Raw genomic sequence first — 14,984 nt, forward strand, 5'->3', positions numbered from 1 at the left:
CAAAAGAAAGCAAAAGGAGTCTATTGGGGAGCAATCAGCACTATTTACAAGACCAAGTAAGGCAAGTGTCCGTTCTCAACGTAATCCATCTAGAACTTGTTACGTTTGTGGAAAATTAGGCCATTTTGCTAGAAATTGTTTCAAGGCAAAGAGAAGAGAAAGAGAGAATGCCAACAATGCTTTTCATGATTATGGAGGTGAAGACTTTGCATTCATGGCAAAACAAACTCCTTCCATGTTTGATATGAGTGAATGGATTGTGGATTCTGGATGTACCAAACACATGACTTCATACAACTGTTCATTTAACACTTATCAACCAATTCAAGCAACCAAGGTTTAGTTAGGTGATAATTGTATGGTACAAGCCATTGGAATAGGCACCATTGTAGTGGAGGTGGTGGTGAAGGGCATAAGCAAGAGAATCACTCTCAAGGATGTGTTGCATGTACCAAAGATGAAGAAGAACCTCCTTTCGGTGAGTAAACTTATAACTCATGGGTACAAAGTGTAATTTAACATGAATGGATGTTTTGTGAGAACCATGGAAGGCAAAGAAAAAGCAAAAGAGACTAGAAATGGCAATCTCTATATTATCAATTGCAAGAGGATCAATGGAGTGGAGGTTGCTGCCTTTGCTGAATTTCCATCAAATGAAGAGAAGATGGGCATTTGGCATCAAAGACTTGGGCATTTGAATGCCAAAAGCATGAAGGGGCTTCAATCCAAGGTAAATGGCATAGACCTTGGCCATTCTACCATGAATCTTGCTTGTGAGGGATGCATTCAAGGCAAACAACATAGGACACCATTTCCTAGAGGAGTTGCAACAAGAGCAAACCAATTGCTAGGGCTTGTGCATTCGGATGTTTGTGCATCCATGAGGACACCATCTATGAGTGGTAGTGAAAAGTGGGAGATGTGTCCAAGTGGGAGTAGTGGTGTGTTTGTGGACACATCTTCAATTCTAGCAAACAAACAAGAAGATGAAGAAGAGCATTCTCAAAGTGAAGAAGAAGAGGAAGATGCCATGAAAGAAGAGCCCAATACTATGAAGACTTCAATTCCAGCAAGATACAACAAGGACAAGGAAAAGAATGAAGATGAAGAATACCAACAAATGAGTAAGAGAAAACACTCCACGAATCATACAAGGCAGCAAGCGGTGCAAGAAGGCTCATCTTCTTTGCATGAAAGAAGATATCCAACACGTGAGAGAAGACCACAAGCTGAATGGTGGAAGAACCACATCTTTCCACAACAATTGGATGTAAGTGGGTGCTTAGAACTAAGAGAGATGCAAATGATTGAATGTCAACAATGGGCTATATATTCTTTGTTTGAGTAGGAGCCATATCTTTGAATAGCAATAGACAACCAAACATTGCAAGGTCCACAATAGGGGCGGCGTATTTGGCAGCAAGTCATGAAGCAATGGAGGCATTTTGGTTGAGGTTGTTATTGGAAGATATTGGACTTGTGCAATTGGAGGCTACTCCATTGAGGTGTGACAATCAAGGATGTCTTGCTTTTGCAAAGAATCAAAAGCATCATGCAAGAACTAAGTATATTGATATTCAGCATCATTTCATAAGAGAGAAGATAGAGATGGAGGTTATTGATATGATGTATTGTGAAACCAAAGACATGTTGGCTGATTTGTTGACAAAAGCCTTAGTTAGAGAAGGACACAACAAGTTGAGTAAGGCATTAGGATTGATAGCTAATTGACCAATAGCAAAGTGGGAGTGTTGAGAAAAGAACTCTTTAAGTAGTTGCTAATGCTCAATAGAGTACAAGTGTTGTTAAGGATATCCCATAAGGTAGGGTGCTGGTCTATAGTAGATTAGAGTACAAGGGGAGGGCTGGTCCTAGGAGATATCCCATATGGATTGTAGCACTTGGTACCTTGGTACTAGTATATAAGGAAAGAGTTGGCATGGGAAGAATTATCTCATACCACACTCTATTTGTTATAGTGCAACCTTGCTGGTCCTAACTTACTTGTGTGGAGTATGCTTTCTATGTTTCAATAAGAAATTGTTGCCTCTAAACTTCTCAATCACTCTCAAACCTTCATCTTCACTAGAAGCCATGTCTAAGGAGGAATGTATGAAAAATTATTGAGAGAAGGAGTCTCTAAAAGCTTAAAGTCACCAAACGAAGTTTGCACTAGCAGAATCTCAGAATGCCCTATTATGAACAAAAGAGTGGTATCTCACTGAAAACACTTTCAACTCAACTTGTGAAGCTTTCTACAAGTGATTGTACCCTCATGGAACTCACAATCACTCGTCTTAATCACTTTCTCATCAAAACACTCAAGAATAATGAAGAAACTTCACCAACTCAAAAGACACTATCAAGGTCTTTCAACAAAGTCTTAACCTCACAAAGCAAGGAGATAAGAACCCACAAAGCAATGTTAGAGATGTACAAGCTTAATACCAATAGCTTCCTAATACCAACAAACCTAACATCAATCAATACCATAAGATCTAATCCACACAAAAGCAACAAAGAAAAAATGACTTCAACTTACTTGAATAGCAAAACAAAGAGTGAGTGGGCCCATAACCTATTGAGAAAAAGAACACTATAAGCATAACACAAGTAAGTAGAAATCAGCAAGGTTGCACATAAGAGAAGTGTGGAATGAGATGACTCTTACTTCCAACACCCGTTTCTTATAATCAGAGTTCACATCCAATATGTATAGACTTCATCCACATTCATCTATAATTACCCGCCGCTTGAGACCCTTAACTTAACCGCCTCACGACATTCTAAACCTAGCCGTGTATCGAGACATTAAATCTAGAGGCCTGTCGAGACCCTAGCCGCCACTTAATCCTTAGTTGCCTTTGACCATTTGTAACTTACCAAAGAGAATATTCTCTACAAGATAATTTATTCTACTTTTACTATTACCTATGTATCTCAACATCTTTTACCTCAACAAATAGCACAAGAAAGAGTGTGTGGGCCCATAACCTATTGAGAAAAGAATACTATAAGCATAACACAAGTAAGCAGAAATCAGCAAAGTTGCACATAAGAGAAGTGTGGAATGAGATGGTTCTCTCTTCCAACTCTCGTTACTTATAGGTGGTCGTTGCTGCCCTAAAAGGACTTCTTCCACCAATGAAAGTGAGGAAGAACCATCAATGAAAGTGAGAAAAAACCTTAATCCTCTAATACTTGTATTTTTCATAGCTCCACAAACATCTGAATGGACAATCTCCCGCAACTTGGTAGTATGTGTTGCTACACACCTTGGAAATATTGAAGGAAAGAACTCTTTAAGTAGTCGCTAATGGTCAATGTATTGAGAAAAGAACACTATAAGCATAACAAAAGTAAGTAGAAATGAGCAAGGTTGCACATAAGAGAAGTGTGGAATGAGATGGTTCTCTCTTCCAACTCTCGTTACTTATAGGTGGTGGTTGCTGCCCTAAAAGGACTATTTCCACCATTTGACTTTTATACATATGCTCCTTGGATCATTTGGCTCATACCACGAGGGTATCCAAGGATGCTAGGATCCTATGGCATCTTACATACCACGAGGGTATCTTATGCCATATACTAATTACTCTTACCTAGTTCTTTGGATATTCCCTCGGACACACTTTATCCTCTTGACTTTGACTCTTTGAATTTGATCGCATCCTATGTCCATAGGATGCTTTTTCTATATGCCAAGAGTCAAGCCTTTGACCATTAGTAACTTACCTAAGGTAATATCCTTTATGAGGTAACTTATTCTACTTTAACTATTATCTATTCATCTTTATCTTTTACCTCAACACTCCCACTTTGCTAATTGTCAAAGCCCTTCAAACCTAATGCCTTTGTTAACAAATCAGCAAGCATATCTTCTATTGTACAATACTTCAAGTCAATCACTTCCATTTCAATCTTCTCTCTTATAAAGTGGTGTTGGATGTCAATGTGTTTGGTTCTTGAATGATGCTTTGGATTCTTTACACAAGTAAGGCATCCTTGATTGTTACAATTCAATAGAGTTGCTTCCAATTGCACAAGTCCAATGTCCTTCAAAACTTAGTTTAACCATGTTTCTTCCATTGCACCATGGCTTGCTCCCATGTACTTCGCCTCCATTGTGGACCTTGTAATTGTGGGTTGCCTCTTGCAATTCCATGAAATTGCTCTCACTCGTACAAAGAATACATAGCCCATTGTTGACCGCTATCATTTACATCTCCAGCCCAATCTGCATCAGAATAACCATGCAAAGCAATACTTTCACTTCCAAGGCACAATTTGAAGTCCAAAGTACCTATTAAGTACCTCATGATCCTCTTGATGGTTGCCAATGAATTGGTCCTGCTTTTGACATGTGTTGACTTACGACACTCACCGCATAAGCAAGATCCACCCTTGTACCAACCATTGCATACATGAGTGACCCAACTGCTGCCTTGTATGGAACACCTTGCATTTGGCCTTAGACTGGTGCAAACTCTTCTTCCGTGAGCTTCATCAACTTCAAATTGGACTCCAAAGGTGTTCCAATAGGCTTGCAATCCTCTATGTTGAATCGTTTCAACACTCCTTTAATGTACTTCCTTTGGCTCATTGTGATAGTCTTGTTAGCACGATTTCTTGCAAACTCCACTCCTAAGCAATAGTGAAGCTCTCCCAAATCACTCATCTCATATTCTTTTTCTAACTTTGCCTTCAACCAATCCATCATCTTTAGAGTATTAGTTAAGATGATTAAATCATCTACATAAAGAATAACAATCATCAAGAACTCTTTTGATTGTATCACATACATTGAATGGTTAGCCTCACTTCTTTGGAATCCTTCATTAACAAAGAATGTGTCAATTCTTTGATACCATGCCCTTGGAGATTGCTTGAGTCCATACAAGGATTTCTTCAACTTACAAACAAGATGTTGCTTGCCTGCTTCTACAAATCCTTGAGGTTGATCTATGTAGATGTCTTCTTCCAACTCTCCATTCAAGAAAGCCATCTTCACATCCATTTGATGCATCTCGAAGTCCATTGCTGCCCCAATTGCCACAATGGTTCTAATGGTGGTGAACTTAGCCACGGGAGCAAATGTCTCATTAAAATCAACACCAGCAACTTGTGAGTATCCTTTGGCAACTAGCCTTGCCTTATATCTCACAATATCACCCATTGCATCCTTCTTGATTCTAAATACCCACTTACAACCAATTGAAGATCGATTTGATGGATGTTGAGTCAATTCCCATGTTCCATTGCTCATGAGGAATTTTTACTCTTCTTTCATAGCCTCCTCCTACTTCAACGCATTCGTAGACTTCATAGCATCACATATATTCAATGGATCAGCAAGGAGTGCAACATTGGCATGTTCTTCACTTACTTGAGGAAAGATGTGGTCCTTCCACCATTCACCACGTTGTTTTCTTTCTCTTGTGGGATATCTCCTATCATTTGAAGAAGATTCACCTTGATGCTCTTCAACCTTCTTTTCTTTTGAACCTTGTCTCTTCTCACTCAAAGGTTGGTATTCCTCATCATCATCATCATCTTCAACTTCTTCATTGTTTATCATACCAATTGTAAATACTTTCTTCTTCTTCTTCTTCATCTTCTTTGGTTCTTCATGTTGATTCAAATCTCCACTATCTTCATTGTCTTCATCTTCTTCTTCTTCTTTCGTTGCTGAAATTAAAGATGTTTCGACAAACACACCATTACTCCTACTTGGACACATCTCCAAGTGCTCACAAGCACTTTTATGCTCCATAAATTCAACATCACGACTTTTGATGATCTTCTCGGTATCCAAACACATTAGCCTATATGCTTTGGTACCTTCACAATATCCAAGAAATACACATTTATTACCTTTTGCATCAAATTTGGACCACATACAATCTGGTACGTTTGCATAAGCAATGCATCCAAAAGTCCTCATGTGTGAAACACAAGGTTTCCTCCCACTCCAAGCTTCTTGTGGAGTCATTGATGTAAGTGTATTTGTAGGACACCTATTCCTTGTATACACTGCATTGTCCACAGCTTCCGCCCAAAAATTTATGCCCAAGGTTTTGAGCATGAATCATACTCGTTGCCATCTCCACAATAGTTTGATTTGCTCTTTCAGCAACTCCATTTTGTTGTGGAGTATAGGGAGTGGAAGTTTGTCTTGCAATACCATGAATCTTCAAATACTCATCAAAATGCTTTGACAAATACTCACTTCAATTGTTTGTACGCAACATCTTGATCTTGCACTCACATTGCTTCTCCACAAGTGCATTAAATACCTTAAACTTTGAAAAGCATTCACTCTTGGATTTAAGGATGAAAATCCACACCTTCCTTGAAAAGTCATCAATAAATGTAACAAAGTGTCTAGATCCTGCCATTGATGGTGTTCTCATAGGTCCACAAACATCAGAATGCACAATCTCCAACAATTTGGTTGCACGTGTTGCAACTCCACTTGGAAATGAAGCTCTTTGTTGTTTGCCTTGAATACAACCTTCACAAGTAAGACTTGTGCATGAATGACCAAGATCTAAGCCACTCACCATGGATTGGAGCACCTTCATACTTTTAGCATTCAAATGACCATGGTGTCGATGCCAAATGCCAAACTTATCTTCATCTTGTGGAAATTCAGCAAATGCCGCCACTTCAACTCCATTTACCTTCTTACAATTGATGAAGTAAAGATTGCCATCTCTAAAGCCTTTCAAAAGATAATCTCCATCCATTGTCTTCACAAAGCATCCATTCATATCAAATTACACCTTTCAACCATGAGAAACAAGTTTACTCACCGAAAGAAGGTTCTTCTTCATCTTTGGCACGTGTAACACTTCTTTCAATCTGATCTTCTTCATTTGATTCTTCCCAACAATCTCCACCAGAATAGAGCCAATTCCAATGGCTTGCACCATGCCATTATCTCCTAACCATACTTTTGTTGTTGGAATAGTCTCATAAGTGTCAAATGAACACTTGTATGGAGTCATGTGCTTAGTAAAATCCGAATCAATGATCCATTTGGACATGGCAGCCATAGACGTGCCTTCATTTGCCATGAATGCATAATCATCTCCACCAACTTCATCACATGCATTGTTAGCATTTTCTCTATCTCTTTTCTTGGCCTTGTAGCAACTTCGTGCAAAATGACCCGGTTTTCCACAAATAAAGCAAGTTCTTGCATTGGTTCTCACATTGTCACGTTGGTTGGAATTTTGAAGAAACACAATAGGCATAATCGCAATTGTAGAGTTGGCGATTTGCTCTTTCAGCAACTCCATGTTGTTGTAGGGTGTAGGGAGTGGAGGTTTGTCTTGCAATGCCTTCATGTTTCAATAATTCATTAAAGTGATGAGACAAATATATTGAAACATAGAAAGCAAACTCCACACAAATAAGTTAGGACCAGCAAGGGTGCACTATAACAAATAGAGTGTGGTATGAGATAATTCTTCCCATGCCAACCCTTTCCTTATATACTAGTACCAAGGTACCAAGTGCTACAATCCATATGGGATATCTCCTAGGACCAGCCTATTGAAGGAAAGAACTCATTTAGTTGTTGCTAATGGTCAATAGAGTATATGAGTAATGAGGGATATCCTACAAGGTTAGTTGCTGGTCTATAGTGCCTTAGAATACAAGGAGCGGGCTGGTCCTAAGAGATATCCCATATGGGTTGTAACACATGGTACCTTGGTACTAGTATATAAGAAAAGGGTTGGCATGGGAAGAATTATCTCATACCACATTCTATTTGTGAAGTGCAACCTTGCTGGTCCTAACTTGCTTGTGTAGAGTTTGCTTTCTATGTTTCAATAGGTTATGGGCCCACACTCTCTTACCAAGTAATTTGTTCTTGCATTATTTTCTCTGTTGCTTACTTTGGTGGTTGGGATCTTATGGTAGAGTGTTGCTAGTGTGTTGTTGAAGTCATTGCACTGGATTTGTGAGTATATGAGTTTTGTGCAAGACCTTGATAGTGTCTTTGCTGAAGTAACACTAGTGTTTGAAAGTTTTCTGAGATAGTGAGTCATTTTGAGTGGAGTGACGTGAGGGAGACTTATGAGAGCCATAGAATTACTTTACAATTCATTCCCCACCATTTAGACGTGATTTGGACTCATAATTTACAAAAAGTTGCAAAACAGCGAATTCTGGGTTTGTGGTTCAGCGATCTTTGAGTAGTGATATCTTCTCCATTACAACTCCAAATCAAGAGTTTTTTGGACCTACGTGTAGCTTGAGATGGCATCTTTTGAGGGTGATAGCTTGAGAATGGTTGAAAAGTTCAAAGGTGACAACTTTCACCACTGGAAGGCCAAAATGGAGCTACTTTTGGCGTCATTGGATCTTTGGGAGATTGTATGTGAGGACGAAGAGGCACCTGGGGTAGAGGCAAGCATCAAGGAGCATAAGGAGTTCAAAAGACGAGAAAAGAAGGCTTTTGGCATAATTGCCACCAATTTAGATGAGAGCAACTTTGCTCATGTCATTTCTTGCAAAGGGGCAGCAGAGGCATGGAAGACTCTTTGCAACGTCTATGAGAGTAGAAATCTCTCCAATGTACTATGGTCAAGGCAAAAATTCTTCACCGTGAAGATGGAAGAAGGTGAAGATCTCATGGCTCATGTAAATAAGGTAAAAGCACTTGCAAACCAACTTGCTGTTATTGACAAGCCTTTACCTGAAGAAGATGTTGTGATGACATTGCTCTCAAGCCTTCCGGACTCCTATTCCTCCCTCATTGTGGCATTGGAGTCAATTTCAAGAAAAGATCTTACTTTGGACTATGTCACGGCAAGACTAGCCCATGAAGTGACCAAAAGAAAGCAAAAGGAGTCTATTGGAGAGCAATCAGCACTATTCACGAGACCAAGTAAGGCAAGTACTTCCATTCAACGTAATCTTTCCAAAACTTGTTATATTTGTAGAAAACCAGGGCATTTTGCTAAGAATTGTTTCAAGGCAAAGAGAGGAGAAAGAGAGAATGCCAATAATGCTTTTCATGACCATGGAGGTGATGACTTTGCATTCATGGCAAAACAAACTTCTTCCATGCTTGATATGAGCAAATGGATCGTGGATTCTGGATGTACCAAACACATGACTCCATACAAGTGTTCATTTAACACTTATCAACCAATTCCAGCAACAAAGGTTTGGTTAGGTGATAATGGTATGGTACAAGCCATTGGAATGGTCACCATTGTAGTGGAAGTAGTGGTCAAGGGCATAAGCAAGAGGATCACACTCAAGGATGTGTTGCATGTGCCAAAGATGAAGAAGAACCTCCTTTCGGTGAGTAAACTTGTAAGTCATGAGTACAAATTGCAATTCAATATGAATGGATGTTTTGTGAGAACCATGGAAGGCAAAGAAGTAGCAAAAGGGATTAGAGATGGCAATCTCTATATTATCAATTGCAAGCGCATCAATGGAGTAGAGGTTGCTGCTTTTGCTGAATTTCCATCAAATGAAGATAAGGTGGGCATTTGGCATCAAAGACTTGGACATTTGAATGCCAAAAGCATGAAGGAGCTTCAATCCATGGTAAGTGGCTTAGACCTTGGCCATTCTACTATGAATCTATCTTGTGAAGGTTGCATTCAAGGCAAACAACATAGGACACCATTTCCTAGTGGAATTGCAACAAGAGCAAATCAATTGCTAGAGCTTGTGCATTCGGATGTTTGTGGATCCATGAAAATACCATCTATGAGTGGAGCAAGATATTTTGTCACATTTATTGATGACTTTTCAAGGAAGGTATGGATTTATATCATCAAGGCCAAAAGTGAGTGTTTTGCTAAGTTTAAGGAGTGGAAAGCACTTGTGGAGAAGCAATGTGAGCACAAGATTAAGGTGCTTAGATCGGACAATGGAGGTGAGTATTTATCTAAAGACTTTGATGAGTTATTGAAGCATGAAGGCATTGCAAGACAAACCTCCACTCCCTATACCCCACAACAAAATGGAGTTGCTGAAAGAGCAAATCGCACCATTGTGGAGATGGCAAGGAGTATGATTCATGCTCAAAAGCTTGGATATGAGTATTGGGCGGAAGCTGTGGTAAATGTCGTATATACAAGAAATAGGTGTCCCACAAGTGCACTTTAAGGAATGACTCCAGAAGAAGCTTGGACTGGTAAGAAACCTTGTTTATCTCATATGAGGATTTTTGGATGCATTGCATATGCTAAAGTTCCAGATAGTATGAGAGGCAACCTTGATTCAAAGGGCACAAGATGTGCATTCCTTGGATATTGTGAAGGCACCAAGGCATATAGGCTCATGTGTTTAGACACCAAAAAGATCATCAAAAGTCGTGATGTAGAGTTCTTGGAGTATAAGAATGCAAGTGAAAAGTAGGAGATGTGTCCAAGTGGGAGTAGTGGTCTGTTTGTAGACACATCTTTAATTTCAGCAAACAAAAAAGAAGATGAAGAAGAGCATTCTCAAAGTGAAGATGGAAATGAAGATATCATTGAAGAAGAGCCCAACTCTATAAAGACTTCAATTCCAGCAAGGTACAACAAGCACAATGAAGAGAATGAAGATGAAGAATATCAACCAATGAATGAGAGAAGGAAGTGTATGAGCCATAGAAGGCAGCAAGAGGTGCATGAAGGCTCATCTTCTTTGCATGAAAGAAGATATCCAACACGTGAAAGAAGACCACAAGGTGAATGGTGGAAGAACCACATCTTTCTACAAGTAAGTGAAGATCAGGCCAATGTTGCTCTTCTTGATGATCCATTGACTTTGTGTGATGCAATGAGGTGTGGTGATGCAATGAAGTGGGAGATTGCTATGCAAGAAGAGTACAAATCTCTTATGGACAACAAGACATGGGAGTTGACTCCACTTCCACCAAATCGTTCAGCAATTGGATGTAAGTGGGTGTTTAGAACCAAGAGAGATGCTATGGGCAATGTTGTGAGGTACAAAGCAAGATTGGTTGCCAAAGGCTACTCACAAGTTGCTGGAGTGGATTTTAATGAGACATTTGCTCCAGTGGCCAAATTCACTACCATTAGAACCATAGTAGCAATTGGAGCATCAATAGACTTGGAGATGCATCAAATGGACGTCAAGACAGCCTTCTTGAATGGAGAATTGGAAGAAGACATCTACATGGAGCAACCTCAAGGATTTATTGATCAAGACAAACCCAACCTTGTATGCAAGTTGAAGAAGTCATTGTATGGACTGAAGCAATCACCAAGAGCATGGTATCAATGCATTGACTCATTCTTTGTGAAGGAAGGTTTTATAAGAAGTGAAGCTGACCATTCTTTGTATGTGTTGCAAGCCAAGGACTTCTTGCTGGTTGTGATCCTCTATGTAGATGATTTAATCATCTTAAGCAACACCATGGTAAAATTAGATTGGTTGAAGAAGAAATTGGAGAAAGAGTTTGAAATGAGTGATTTGAGAGAGCTTCATTATTGTTTGGGTGTGGAATTTACAAGGAATAGAGTATCAAAGACCATCACATTGAGTCAAAGCAAGTACATTGAAGAAGTATTGAAACGATTCAACATGCAAGATTGCAAGCCCATTAGAACTCCTTTGGAAGCCAACTTGAAGTTGATAAAGCTCACGGATGAGGAATATACTGAAGAGGAGCATCAAATACAAGGCATACCATACAAGGCAGCAGTAGGCTCACTCATGTATGCAATGGTGGGTACAAGGATGGATCTTGCATTTGCAGTAAGTGTTGTAAGTCAACACATGGCAAAACCAGGTCCTATACATTGGGCAACCATCAAAAGAATCATGAGGTACTTGAAAGGCTCTTTGAACCATAAACTATGTCTTGGAGGAAATAATATTGCATTACATGGATATTGTGATGCAGATTGGGCTGGAGTTACAAATGATAGAAGATCAACAACGGGCTATGTATTCTTTGTTGGAATGGGAGCCATATCTTGGAATTGTAAGAGACAACCAACCATTGCAAGGTCCACAATGGAGGCAGAGTATATGGCAGCAAGTCATGGAGCAATGGAGGCAATTTGGTTGAGGTTGTTGTTGGAAGACATTGGACTTGTGCAATTGGAAGCCACTGCATTGAGATGTGACAATCAAGGATGTTTGGCTTTTGCAAAGAATCCAAAGCATCATGCAAGAACCAAGCACATTGATATTCAACACCACTTTATAAGAGAGAAGATAGAGATGGGAGTTATTGATATGATGTATTGTGAAACCAAAGACATGTTGGCTGATTTGCCAACAAATGCCTTGGTGAAAGAGAGACACAACATATTGAGTAAGGCATTAGGATTGATAGGTAATTGACGAATAGAAAAGTGGGAGAGTTGAAGGAAAGAACTCATTTAGTTGTTGCTAATGGTCAATAGAGTATATGAGTAATGAGGGATATCCTACAAGGTTAGTTGCTGGTCTATAGTGCCTTAGAATACAAGGAGAGGGCTGGTCCTAAGAGATATCCCATATGGGTTGTAACACATGGTACCTTGGTACTAGTATATAAGAAAAGGGTTGGCATGGGAAGAATCATCTCATACCACATTCTATTTGTGAAGTGGAACCTTGCTGGTCCTAACTTGCTTGTGTGGAGTTTGCTTTCTTTGTTTCAATACAGCCCTCCCCTTGTACTCTAATGTACTATAGACCAGCACCTTATGGGATATCGTTAACAACACTTGTACTCTATTCACCATTAGCAACCACTTAAAAAGTTCTTTTCTCAACACTTCACTTTGCTATTGGTCAATTAGCTATCAATCCTAATGCCTTACTCAACTTGTTGTGTCCTCCTCTAACTAAGGCTTTTGTCAACAAATCAGCCAACATGTCTTTGGTTTCACAATACATCATATCAATAACCTCCATCTCTATCTTCTCTCTTATGAAATGATGCTAAATATCAATGTACTTAGTTCTTGCATGATGCTTTTGATTCTTTGCAAAAGCAAGACATCCTTATTGAAACAAAGAAAGCAAACTCCACACAAGCAAGTTAGGACCAGCAAGGTTGCACTTCACAAATAGAATGTGGTATGAGATGATTCTTCCCATGCCAACCCTTTTCTTATATACTAGTACCAAGGTACCATGTGTTACAACCCATATGGGATATCTCTTAGGACCAGCCCTCTCCTTGTATTCTAAGGCACTATAGACCAGCAACTAACCTTGTAGGATATCCCTCATTACTCATATACTCTATTGACCATTAGCAACAACTAAATGAGTTCTTTCCTTCAACACTCCCACTTTGCTACTGGTCAGTTAGCTATCAATCCTAATGCCTTACTCAATATGATGTGTCTCTCTTTCACCAAGGCTTTTGTTAGCAAATCAGCCAACATGTCTTTGGTTTCACAATACATCATATCAATAACTCCCATTTCTATCTTCTCTCTTATAAAGTGGTGTTGAATATCAATGTGCTTGGTTCTTGCATGATGCTTTGGATTCTTTGCAAAAGCCAAACATCCTTGATTGTCACATCTCAATGGAGTGGCTTCCAATTACACAAGTCCAATGTCTTCCAACAACAACCTCAACCAAATTACCTCCATTGCTCTCTGACTTGCTGCCATATACTCCGCCTCCATTGTGGACCTTGCAATGGTTGGTTGTCTCTTACAATTCCAAGATATGGCTCCCATTCCAACAAAGAATACATAGCCCGTTGTTGATCTTCTATCATTTGTAACTCCAGCCCAATCTGCATCACAATATCCATGTAATGCAATATTATTTCCTCCAAGACATAGTTTATGGTTCAAAGAGCCTTTCAAGTACCTCATGATTCTTTTGATGGTTGCCCAATGCATAGGACCTGGTTTTGCCATGTGTTGACTTACAACACTTACTGCAAATGCAAGATCCATCCTTGTACCCACCATTGCATACATGAGTGAGCCTACTGCTGCCTTGTATGGTATGCCTTGTATTTGATGCTCCTCTTCAGTATATTCCTCATCCGTGAGCTTTATCAACTTCAAGTTGGCTTCCAAAGGAGTTCTAATGGGCTTGCAATCTTGCATGTTGAATCGTTTCAATACTTCTTCAATGTACTTGCTTTGACTCAATGTGATGGTCTTTGATACTCTATTCCTTGTAAATTCCACACCCAAACAATAATGAAGCTCTCCCAAATCACTCATTTCAAACTCTTTCTCCAATTTCTTCTTCAACCAATCTAATTTTACCATGGTGTTGCTTAAGATGATTAAATCATCTACATAGAGGATCACAACCAGCAAGAAGTCCTTGGCTTGCAACACATACAAAGAATGGTCAGCTTTACTTCTTATAAAACCTTCCTTCACAAAGAATGAGTCAATGCGTTGATACCATGCTCTTGGTGATTGCTTCAGTCCATACAATGACTTCTTCAACTTGCATACAAGGTTGGGTTTGTCTTGATCAATAAATCCTTGAGGTTGCTCCATGTAGATGTCTTCTTCCAATTCTCCATTCAAGAAGGCTGTCTTGACGTCCATTTGATGCATCTCCAAGTCTATTGATGCTCCAATTGCTACTATGGTTCTAATGGTAGTGAATTTGGCCACTGGAGCAAATGTCTCATTAAAATCCACTCCAGCAACTTGTGAGTAGCCTTTGGCAACCAATCTTGCTTTGTACCTCACAACACTGGCTATAGCATCTCTCTTGGTTCTAAACACCCACTTACATCCAATTGCTGAACGATTTGGTGGAAGTGGAGTCAACTCCCATGTCTTGTTGTCCATAAGAGATTTGTACTCTTCTTGCATAGCAATCTCCCACTTCATTGCATCACCACACCTCATTGCATCACACAAAGTCAATGGATCATCAAGAAGAGCAACATTGGCCTGATCTTCACTTACTTGTGGAAAGATGTGGTTCTTCCACCATTCACCTTGTGGTCTTCTTTCACGTGTTGGATATCTTCTCTCATGGAAAGAAGATGAGCCTTCATGTACCTC

This window comes from Physcomitrium patens, chromosome 22, assembly GCF_059467195.1.
Source record: "Physcomitrium patens ecotype Gransden chromosome 22, ASM5946719v1, whole genome shotgun sequence".
NCBI classification, from domain to species: Eukaryota; Viridiplantae; Streptophyta; class Bryopsida; order Funariales; family Funariaceae; genus Physcomitrium; species Physcomitrium patens.